The sequence below is a fragment of the Carcharodon carcharias genome, chromosome 8 (genome assembly GCF_017639515.1).
Source record: "Carcharodon carcharias isolate sCarCar2 chromosome 8, sCarCar2.pri, whole genome shotgun sequence".
In the NCBI taxonomy this organism is placed as follows: domain Eukaryota; kingdom Metazoa; phylum Chordata; class Chondrichthyes; order Lamniformes; family Lamnidae; genus Carcharodon; species Carcharodon carcharias.
In genome coordinates, this window is record NC_054474.1 from 12,591,473 (window position 1) to 12,603,535 (window position 12,063).

General features: G+C 47.2%; 1 protein-coding gene across 7 annotated transcripts in view; it reads left to right on the forward strand.

Moving 5' to 3' along the window:
- Positions 1-12,063, forward strand: part of tnip1 (TNFAIP3 interacting protein 1) — a 128,915-nt gene that overhangs the window by 16,670 nt on the left and 100,182 nt on the right. The window contains exon 1 of one of the 7 annotated variants that reach the window (XM_041193282.1): positions 10,041-10,184. The exons of 5 other annotated variants lie outside the window; for them this stretch is intronic. The gene's annotated coding sequence lies outside the window, so the exon portion shown is untranslated. Of the gene's footprint in view, positions 1-10,040; positions 10,185-10,970; positions 11,054-12,063 lie in introns of those variants that run through there. One more of the 7 variants, XM_041193283.1, reaches the window with a different exon arrangement.

A 12,063-nucleotide genomic window follows, 5' to 3' on the forward strand; every position in this document is an offset into this window, starting at 1 on the left:
CACATCTTCCCTTCACCCCCCTGTTGGCATTCCGTAGGGATCATTCCCTCCGGGACACCCTGGTCCACTCCTCCATCACCCCCTACTCCTCAACCCCCTCCTATGGAACCACCCCATGCCCACGCAAAAGATGCAATACCTGCCCCTTCTCTTCCTCTCTCCTCATCATCCAAGGGCCCAAACACTCCTTTCAAGTGAAGCAGCATTTCACTTGCATTTCCCCCAACTTAGTCTACTGCATTTGTTGCTCCCAATGTGGTCTCCTCCACATTGGAGAGACCAAACGTAAACTGGGCGACCGCTTTGTAGAACACCTGCGGTCTGTCTGCAAGAATGACCCAAACCTCCCTGTCGCTTGCCATTTTAACACTCCACCCTGCTCTCTTGCCCACATGTCTGTCCTTGGCTTGCTGCATTGTTCCAGTGAAGCCCAACGCAAACTGGAGGAACAACACCTCATCTTCCGACTAGGCACTTTACAGCCATCCGGACTGAATATTGAATTCAACAACTTTAGGTCTTGAGCTCCCTCCTCCATCCCCACCCCCTTTCTGTTTCCCGCTTCCTTTTGTTTTTTTCCAATAAATTATATAGATTTTTCTTTTCCCACCTATTTCCATTATTTTTAAATATTTTAAAATCTTTTATGCCCCCCCCCCACTAAATGTGGGTGTTCAGCTCCTGCTTACTCCCCTGTGGCTCTTCAACTGAGTGGGGCATCACCCTCACTCTTTCTTGGTCTACTTGGGAACATCCCTGGCCCCCATTTAAATCTGCCATGAAGGTGGCTGCTAAACAGATCACCGGTTCTCTTCCTTCCTCCTGTCTAACCTTTACAGGCCCTTCACGGAGCTCTTTCACTCCTGCTGGCTTGGCTTCGGTCTTTTTATATTCAAATGGCTGTTCTTTAGCTACCACAACTCCTACGGATTCTACCCTGACCTGCTTTACTCCTATTGGCCTGCCTTCAGGCTTTTTAAATTCAAGTGGCTTTACCTTGGCCGCCTCAACTCACATGGATTTTACCCCTGAGCCTTTTTACTTCCCCTGGCCTACCCATGGCTCTTTTAAGCCCAAGTAGCTCTTCGCCAGCTACTCCAACCTTCACGGGTTCTATCGGACTCCGCATGACTTGCGAACCTCCCTCGGTTACCTGTACTCCTACAGATTCCTGCTTTTTAAAATACATTTACAGGATGGGGATGTTGCTGGCTGGGCCCAGCATTTATTGCCCATCTCTAGTTGGCTCTTGAGAAGGTGGTGGTGAGCTGCCTTTTTGAACCGCTGCAGTCCATGTGGTGTAGGTACACCCACAATGCTGTTAGGGAAGGATTTCCAGGATTTTGATCCAGTGACAGTGAAGGAACGGCAATATATTTCCAAGTCAGGATAGTGAGTAGCCTGGAGGGGAACTTCCAGGTGGGTGCTGTTCCCATCTATCTGCTACCCTTGTCCTGCTAGATGGGAGTGGTCATGGGTTTGGAAGGTACTGTCTAACGATCCTTGGTGAATTACTGCAGTGCATCTTGTAGATGGTACACACTGCTGCCACTCTGCATTGGTGGTGGTGGGAGCGAATATTTGTGAATGGAGTGCCAATCAAGTGAGCTGCTTTGTCCTGGATGACGTCAAGCTTCTTGAGTGTTGCTGGAACTGCACTCATCCAGGCAATTGGAGAGCATTCCATCACATTCCTGCCTTGTGCCTTGTAGATCTGGACAGCCTTTGGGGAGCCAGGAGGTGAGTCACTCGCCGCATGATTTGTAGCCTCTGACCTGCTCTTGTGGCCACAGTTTTTATATGACTAGTCCAGTTCAGTTTCTGGTCAATGGTAAGCCCCCAGGATACTGATAGTGGGGGATTCAGTAATAGTAGTGCCATTGAACATCAAGGATCGATGATTAGATTCTCTCTTGTTGGAGATGGTGATTGCCTGGCACTTTGTGGTGTGTGTTACTTGTCACTTGTCATCCCAAGCCCGAATATTGTCCAGGTCTCGCTGCATTTGGACATGAGCTGCTGGCTTTCTCCAGCCTTTTCAGACACTCTGGACTGTCCCTTACTTTTCGGGGCTGCTATACTCCAGCTTGCCTCAGCTGCCTCTATCTTCTACAGTGTTCAGGTAGTCTATTCTCCCTTTCTTGTCATCTTCTTTGGGAATCCCCTTCCTCATCCTTTCCTCAAACTCTATTTCCAATTTCCACTGCCCCAATCTTAATTTCTCTGCTGCTAATTTATCCATTTCAGTGTCATCGATTTCCACCTCTAGATGCTTCACCGCCTATTTTAAAATTTGGTTTTCTGGCTTTCAGGTGGAGCTCTCGTCAGGACTTGGAAAAATTTATTAATTTTGCTTCCAATCTCCACCCCTCCATCATTTTCACGTGGTCCATCTCTGACACTTCCCTTCCCTTCCTTGACCTCTCTGTCTCAATCTCTGGTGATAGACTGTCCACCAATATCCATTACAAACCCACCGACACCCACAGCTATCTCGACTACAGCTCCTCACACCCCACTTCCTGTAAGGACTCCATCCCATTCTCTCAGTTCCTTCGCCTCCGTCGCATCTGTTCCGATGATGCTACATTCAAAAACAGTTCCTCTGACATGTCCTCCTTCTTCCTTAACCGAGGTTTTCCACCCACGGTCGTTGACAGGGCCCTCAACCGTGTCCGGCCCATCTCCCGCGCATCCGCCCTCACTCCTTCTCCTCCCTCCCAGAAACATGATAGGGTCCCCCTTGTCCTCACTTATCACCCCACCAGCCTCCGCATTCAAAGGATCATCCTCCGCCATTTCCGCCAACTCCAGCATGATGCCACTACCAAACACATCTTCCCTTCACCCCCCTTATCGGCATTCCGTAGGGATCGCTCCCTCCGGGACACCCTGGTCCACTCCTCCATCACCCCCTACTCCTCAACCCCCTCCTATGGCACAACCCCTTGCCCACGCAAAAGATGCAACACCTGCCCCTTCACTTCCTCTCTCCTCACCGTCCAAGGACCCAAACACTCCTTTCAAGTGAAGCAGCATTTCACTTGCATTTCCCCCAACTTAGTCTACTGCATTCGTTGCTCACAATGTGGTCTCCTCTACATTGGAGAGACCAAACGTAAACTGGGCGACCGCTTTGCAGAACACCTGCGGTCTGTCCGCAAGAATGACCCAAACCTCCCTGTCGCTTGCCATTTTAACACTCCACCCTGCTCTCTTGCCCACATGTCTGTCCTTGGCTTGCTGCATTGTTCCAGTGAAGCCCAACGCAAACTGGAGGAACAACACCTCATCTTCCGACTAGGGACTTTACAGCCTTCCGGACTGAATATTGAATTCAACAACTTTAGGTCGTGAGTCCCCTCCCCCATCCCCACCCCCTTTCTGTTTCCCCCTTCTTTTTTTTTTTCCCAATAAATTATAAAGATTTTCCTTTTCCCACCTATTTCCATTATATAAAAAAAAACCCACTAGAGCTATACCTTGAGTGCCCTACCATCCATTCTTAATTAGCACATTCGTTTAGATAATATCACCAACTTTAACTTTAACACCTATGTGTTCTATTGTACTATTGTTGTTGACATCTTTTGATGATCTGCTTCTATCACTGCTTGTTTGTCGCTACAACCACACCAACCCCCTCCACCTCTCTGTCTCTCTATCTCTCCGCCCCCCACACACACACCTTAAACCAGCTTATATTTCAGCTCTTTCCTGGACTCGAACTCAAGTTCTGTCGAAGGGTCATGAGGACTCGAAACGTCAACTCTTTTCTTCTCCGCCGATGCTGCCAGACCTGCTGAGTTTTTCCAGGTAATTCTGTTTTTGTTTTGGATTTCCAGCATCCGCAGTTTTTTTGTTTTTATATCTGTTCCTCTAAGTATTGATTTACACCTTTTAATTCCTCCAAGGACAGTGCCCTTAACCTCTCGCCAGTGACTTCATCATGTTCTCTGAAACATTGACACTGAATGTGGGCATTTTAGCACTTCAGTATTACACACTCAAGAAAACCTTTTGCAGATTTTAAATTGTTCCTCCAAAAGAAAGTTAATTTCCCCTCTCCAATTCTATCCTTAATCTGTGGGAAAAAATCCCGGACACGAGCCCCCAATTTTGTAACGGCCGGATGAAAAGGTATAAACTGGCTCCTCTCTATTCTACCTCCTCGGTTGCTGATGACAAAGGTTTTAAATTTCTCCGTGATGAGGGTGTGTCTTTTCTGAATCAGAATTTATTTAACGATTTAGGCTGTGAGTAATAAGGAGCCAATCAAACAAGGTTTCCTTGAGTTAAAGAAAGAGCAAATTTATTAACCACAAAACACAAGAGATAAATAATAAAAATGCGACATCAAGTACTCGGCCCTTGGGCAGTCTTAGGGCCACACACACACAAACACACAAACACAAAGGTATCAGAGATAAAGGCAGTTAGAGTTCAATAAAAAAGGTAAAAGAATATACGGTTAAGTGTCCTTTGATTGTCCTTGAGGCGTAGGTTTTAAATGTTGTGGCCGATTTAGGTTAACTGGTTTCTTGGATGCAGTCAGGTGGAGAAAATGTTGCATTTAATGCAACACCTTCGTTCACTGGTAGGTTTCTGGTAATGTTGACTCCCCCAACTGGTGACATACACATTTTCCAAAAGAGAGGGAGGGACAGAGCACAGCTTTCAGCCGGTTTCCTCTGGTGAAGAACTTTCTTGACACCACCTGTGTCACTTGCAATCTCTCTGCAGTGGCTGCAGCTTTGCTGTGAAATACTTCACCTATTGTGTATTTCCAAGGGGTTTTGGGTGAGTCTTTCTGGGGCAGCCATTGTTTCAGCACTTTGCATTTTAATATCTCTTCTCATAAACTTTTGAAAAGTAATAGTGTAAAAGTCAACAATGGATGGGGTCTTTCACACTCTCCAGGGGTTTGAGAGTCTGTTCCCTTTCATCCTACTTGGGTCGTGGAATGCAAATTGTGTTTGCTATTGGCTGCCAGTCATTCCATTGTCTTAATGGGGTTACAGTTTCTTAAAACCCAGACAGAAAGAAAAAGGCATTGGAAATTGTATTCCTTGTTGCTTTTATAAAAGTGCTTTTTAAACTGTTCAATATAGGTTTGGTAGCTGGTGAAATTACAGCTTGGTCTTGCTCACACACAAGTCACATCATCATGACAGTCCATGGACACGGTCCAAAGGTAACAAAGCAGCAAGCAAAGATTATTCTTTCAAAACAGGAACCAGAACAAGCTGAATGTACACAGAGCTGAGAGAGGCAATGATATTGCAGTATCTTCAGCCCAATGCCTTTTGTTTCACTCTCTCTCTCTTTCCTTTTTTTCATATTCTTGCCATTGAACCATAGCATTTCTCAACTTTCCTACTTGTCTTCTTAACCCTGGTGCTGCCTCATTCCTCATACTTTATTTTTTTTAAGTTGTGGATTTAAACTGGTAAATTAAACCTTTAACTGGATTTGCTCTCACTATATATCCAATTAGAGCCAGAGAATCACTTGCAATGGCTTCTCTTCCTGCTCTTGCACCATTACCTCAGGTGTTCCCTAGGATTTATCCTTGGTTCCCTCTCACTTCTCATCTTCATGCTGCTCCTTGACAACATCATCTGAATGCACATTTTGTACATGTATGGTGCCAATACCCAGCTCCACCTCACCAAACAAAAAATACAAGAGTTAAGAGTAGGCCATTAGGCTCCTGAAGCTTGCTCTGCCATTCAATAAGATCACGGCTGATCTGATTGTGGCCTTAAATCCACTTTCCTGTTTGCTCCCCATTAAGCCTTGACTCCCTGTCTAACTCAGTCTTAAATATATTCAATGACCCAGCCTCCACTACTCTCTGGGGAACAGAATTCCAAAGACTAACGACCCTCTGAGGAAAAAAAAATGCCCCTCATCTCAGTCTTAAATGGGAGACCACTTATTTTTAAATTCGGTCCCCTAGTTCTAGACTGCCCCACAAGGGGATACATAAGAACATAAGAAACAGGAACAGGAGTAGACCATTCGGCCCCTCGAGCCTGCTCCGCCATTCAATAAGATCATGGCTGATCTTCTTGTGTTTCGATTTCCACATTCCCATCTAACCCCGATAATTTTTGATTCCCTCGCCTAACAAGAATCTTTCTACCTCCGCCTTAAAAATTTTCAATGACCCCGCCTCTACCACCTTCTGAGGCAAAGAATTCCAAAGTCGCACAAGCCTCTGAGAGAAAAAAATTCTCCTAATATCTGTCCTAAAAGGGCAACCCCTTGTGCCCTTTCTACCAGTGCCCCCTAGTTCTGGACTCACCCACAAGAAGAAACATCCTCTCAGCATCCACCTTGTCAAGTTCCCTAAGGATCTTATATGTTTCAATAAGATCAACTCTCATTACGCTAAGCTCCAATGGCCATTGGCCCAAACTGTTCAATCTTTCCTCATGAGACAACCTTGCCAGTCCAGGAAATCAGTTGAGTGAACCAGCACCATCACCTCTCTCGACTCCTCCACTGTTGCTAAATTCTCAGTCTACATATCGGACATTCAGCACTAGATGTTCTGTAATTTGGGAAAATTGATGCCATTGTCTTTGTCCCTGCTCCAAACTCAGTTCCCTAGTCACTGACGCCATCCCTCTCCTTAGTAAATGCCTGAAGCTGAGCTAGACTGTTTGCAAACCTTGGTTTTATATTTAACTCTGTGGTGAGCTTCCAACTACATAACCATGCCATCACTAATACAGTCTATTTCCAACTTCATATCATCATCTGAATCCTCTATCCCTTCCATTTTCAAATTCTCCCCATGGCCTTGCACCGCAACCCACCACCCTCCCATCCCACCACCGCCACCTCCCATCCCACCACCGCCACCTCCCAGCCGCCCCCCCCCCCCCCCACCCCCCCACCCCCCCCTCCCCCCCAACCCACTGCCCTTTCTCTGTATGTAAGATACCTAAAAGGCTGGGCAGGAAGATGCTAAGAGGCCTTTTCCTCTTGCTGAGCACTCTTGAAACAAAGCAGTATGGTCTCAGGATAAGGTTTTGGCTAATTAGACCCAGGACAAGGAGAAATTTCTTCTCTCAGAGGGTGGTGAATTCTCTATCCCCAAAAGATTTGGATGCTCCATCAGTGAATACATTCAAGATAGAGAGTGAAAGGTTTTTGGAGTCTAAGGGAATCAGGGATGTGAGGGGTCAGGTGGGAAAGTGGAGCTGAGGTCAAATGTCAGCCATGGTTTTATTGAATGGTGGAGAAAGCTCAAGGGGCTGAATGGTCAAAAGCTGCTCCTATTTCTTATGTTACCATGTTACTTCATCACCTTGCTTTCAAATCACTCCCTGGCATCGTACTCCCTATCTCTGTAATTTCCTCCAGCCCCACAATCCCAACCCCCTCTGCCCCCCGGCCATCCACCCAACCTCCAGATTTCTGAGCTCTACTACTACTGGACCTTTGAGCATCCTTGACTTTAATCACTCCACCATTGGCTGTGCCTTCAGTTGTCAAGGCCCTAAACTCCGGAGTTCCCTCCGTTAACCTCTTTCCTCCTTTAGGATGATCCTTAAAATCTACTACATTGACTGAGCTTTTGGTCATCTGCCCAAATATCTCCTTATATGTGTGTTTTAGGGGGAGGCGGTGAGGGGATTGGTGAGCTCAGGTGGCTAGACGGCTAGTGTGTGATGCAGCATGATGCCAATGTGTGGGTTCAGCCCTGTACTGGCTGTGGTAGTTTCTGGACACCTGCTTCCGCACCTTGCCACACACTTGTGGAGTGGTGTCCATCAAGCTATAACCACTTGTCTCTCTCTAATGGAGAGAGAGGTCCATGGTCCTTTGTGGACTATGGCTAGTTACTTACGTTCAGTCTCAATTTTTAAAAATTCATTCATGGCATCACTGGCTAGGCCAGCATTTATCGCCAATCCCTAATTGCCCTTGCTCAGAGGGCAGTTAAAAGTCAACCACATTGCTGTGTGTCTGGAGTCACAGGCAAGCCAGACCAGGTGAGAACAGCAGATTTCCTTCCCTGAAGGACATTAGTGAACCAGATGGGTGTTTATAACAATCGACAATGGTTTCATGGTCATCTTTAGACTTTTAATTCCAGGGCCAGGATTTTCGATTAGTTGGGCAGGCTCGGCCGCAGAGGTGACCACCACCCACAATCGGCTCCATGACTTCATGTGGACGAGCCAACTAAGGCCCATTCTTCGTGGATCACGAGCGGCTACCTGTGCGGGTGGGGAGAGGAGGGGAGGGAGAGTTGGGTCCAGTGCTCTTTCGTGCATGCACACAAAAGAGCGCTTCAATCTCCCTGAGGCACAAAGCTGCCTCAGGGAGATTGAAGCACTTTTTAAAAAAATAAATAAATGTGTTAAAAATGTGATGAAACATGTCCCCTCATGTGACTGTGTCATTTGAGATGGGACATATTTTTATTTTTCAAGGAAAGTTTTTATTTAATTTGTAATAGCTTTCGGAAACCTCATCCTGCTTGTAGGGCGGTGGGGGGTTGGCGGGGGGAGAGGGGGAACGGCCTTGGAATGTTTCCTGCTAAAGGTGCTATATTAATGTAAGCTATTCTTGTTTTAACTGAGGCTGGGAAAGCCATACGTATGTGAGGGGGTTTATGTGCATTCAGGAATGGGCTTACAGGTATGGGTCTGTTTGAGCATGTGCATACATACATGTACCTTTGATCGCTTTGCTACCCCTCCCTCCATTCTTGGGGAGGACCAGTCCCCAAATACAGATTTACCTCGCTAATTTTCACAATTCCTCCACGGTTGTGTGATGCACTCGGCTGGGTATATGAAATTCATATGAAATTCTGGCCGGTCTGCTTTAATAATGCTAATTGAGGAGGTCTTGTGGTGCAGTGCGTAGTGTCCCTACCTCTAGGCCAGGAGCTCTAAGTCCAAGTCCCACTCCAGGACTTGATAACCATGGAATGTCCTTTCATAATGTGGTCAAGTAGGTTGACTATCAGCCTGTAAACCCTTCCAATATGCCTGATGGTGGATGGTGAGATTTTCCTGGTCAGCCATACTACAGAAGGCAATGGCAAACTTTGCTAAGCATAATCATGGACTGGTCCAATGGATGTCCATGGTTGCCAATGCCCTCATAGGGCATGGTATCTGGAGGAGGAATGTTAATTGACGTTGGGACAACTCTCCTCTGCTTGTCATCAAATAATGATCATTATGTATTAGTTATGTAAAGATTCCACCATGGATCTTTTTACATGCACCTAAGAGGGCAGACAGAAAGAGACTCCGTTTAACATCTCGCCTGAAAGACAGGGCTCTCGACAGTGCAGCACTCCCTCAGTACTGCACTGACTGGAGTGTCAACCTGTATTTTGTGTTCAAATCTCTAGGTGAGAGTGCTACTCACTGAGCCATGGATGACAATAAAACAATTGAACAGTGTTCCTTAAAACCGCCCCCCCAGAAAATGCTGGAATTACTCAGCAGGTTGGGCAATATCTGTGGAGAGACAAATAGAGTTAAATTTCAGGTCAAAGCAAAAAACTGCAGATGCTGGAAATCCAAAACAAAAACAAAAATACCAGGAAAAACTCAGCAGGTCTGGCAGCATCTGCGGAGAGGAGCACAGTTAATGTTTCAGGTCCGAATGACCCTTTAACAGAATTTGGACTCGAAACGTTAACTGGGTTCCTCTCCGTAGATGTTGCCAGACCTGCTGAGTTTTCCAGGTATTTTTGTTTTTGTTTTAAATTTCAGGTTGATGACTGTATCATTGTTTCCAGCATTTTTTTGTTTTTATTTCAGATTTCCAGCTTCTTCACTTTTTTTACTCATTCATGGGGTGTGGGGTTCGCTGGCTAGGCCAGCATTTAAATGCCTATCCTTAATTGCCCTTGACAAAGTGGTGGTGAGCTGCCTTCTGGAACTGTAGGGACATCCACAGCGCTGTGAGGGAGGGAGTTCTGGGATTTTGACACAGCCACAGTGAAGGAACAGGCTGATACATTTCCAAGTCAGGATATGGTGTGTGGCTTGGAGGGGAACTTCCAGGTGGTGGTGTTCCCCATGTGTCTGCTGCCCTTGTCCCTCTAGCGGCTGTGGGTTTGGAAGGTGCTGTCTCAGGAGCCTGATTGTGGAGCCCAGCTTGCACAGAGGATTAAGGCGATTGACTCTGCAGCGTAGAAGGTAACTTTTTTAAATTTAAATTAGTTCCTCTGTTAAGTTTCGAAATTGTTTCTTTTGAAATTATACGATCTTCAGGAAGTTGTGAAAAAGTCCGGTGAGTCTGCTGATATCACGTCTATTTCCGATTTCTAGTTAAGACAAATTATTACGCAAAGGAACATTGTTTGGAAGGGGTGGGGGGTGTGGTGGTGGTGGTGTTAATTCACCTCATTAAATCTGCTGCAGTTACAGTACAACTAATGAGAGAAAAAAAATTCTTTCTCCCCTGCAAATTAAAATTTTGCAGATTAAAATTTCGATTAAAATGTTGGCTTCTGACGCTGGACTGGATTGGGTTGTTTATGATCGACAAGGAGTTTGAAAACTTGCCAGAACTTTTGAAGTGACTTTATAAAGTCTGTTTGAAGGCAGGGTGAGCAGATTCACAAGGTGTGGAAAATTTAACAATGCTTTTCTTTCACCCCTTATTCTTGTTTTTTTTTTCTCCCTTTTTTTTAAATTAAAGGTTTGATTTCTTTCTGCTGCAATTCCATTCCCTGCTCCCTCAATCCTTCGCTTTCTGTTTCAACCGCTTATCCCCATTGGGACCCGGAAACGAGCTCTATTTATAGATCGTCCGCCCTGCCATTGGTCGAGGCCGCTGTCAATCAGGCCGGCCGGTGACGGCTCAAGGAAACCTGCCAAAGGTGGGGTTGCGGGCGGGGGATTCCCCAGCCGCCAGTGCGCAGGCGCAGGACCGGTTTTTTCTCTCTCTCTCTCCCTCCTCCCTCCTCCCCCCCCCCCCCGGGAAGTGGGAGGGAACTGGCCGACTGGCTCTACTCGGTCCGCATCAGCAGCGAGTCGCAGCTTCGCAGCGAGAACGGAGCCAGGTAGTGAGCGCGGAGGGGGGCACAGGTGGGGGCAAGGGAGCGGGGCGCTGAGGGACAGGCAGCGCAGCAATGCAAGGTGCTGGGAAAGTGCCTGGCAGGCCTGGGCTCTCAGGTGCCTTTCATTGTCCTCGAGTGTCTGCATCTCTACTTTTCTCTGATTCATGGCAGCGCTTGTGTCCCTGTGTGTGTCCCTGTGTGTGTGTGTGTGTGTCCCTGTGTGTGTGTGTGTGTGTGTGTGTGTGTGTCCCTGTGTGTGTGTGTCCCTGTGTGTCCCTGTGTGTGTGTGTCCCTGTGTGTGTGTGTGTGTCCCTGTGTGTGTGTGTGTGTCCCTGTGTGTGTGTGTGTCACTGTGTGTCCCTGTGTGTGTGTGTGTCCCTGTGTGTCCCTGTGTGTGTGTGTCCCTGTGTGTGTGTGTCCCTGTGTGTGTGTGTGTGTCCCTGTGTGTGTGTGTGTGTCCCTGTGTGTCCCTGTGTATGTGTGTGTCCCTGTGTGTCCCTGTGTGTGTGTGTGTGTGTCCCTGTGTGTGTGTGTGTGTGTGTCCCTGTGTGTCCCTGTGTGTGTCCCTGTGTGTGTGTCCCTGTGTGTGTGTGTGTGTCCCTGTGTCCCTGTGTGTCCCTGTGTGTCCCTGTGTCCCTGTGTGTCCCTGTGTGTGTGTGTGTCCCTGTGTGTCCCTGTGTGTGTGTGTGTCCCTGTGTGTGTGTGTGTCCCTGTGTGTGTGTGTGTCCCTGTGTGTGTGTGTGTGTGTCCCTGTGTGTGTGTGTGTGTGTGTGTGTGTGTCCCTGTGTGTGTCCCTGTGTGTGTGTGTGTGTGTCCCTGTGTGTCCCTGTGTGTGTGTGTCCCTGTGTGTGTGTGTGTGTCCCTGTGTGTGTGTGTGTGTCCCTGTGTGTCCCTGTGTGTGTGTGTCCCTGTGTGTGTGTGTCCCTGTGTGTGTGTGTGTCCCTGTGTGTGTGTGTGTCCCTGTGTGTGTGTGTGTGTCCCTGTGTGTCCCTGTGTGTGTGTGTGTCCCTGTG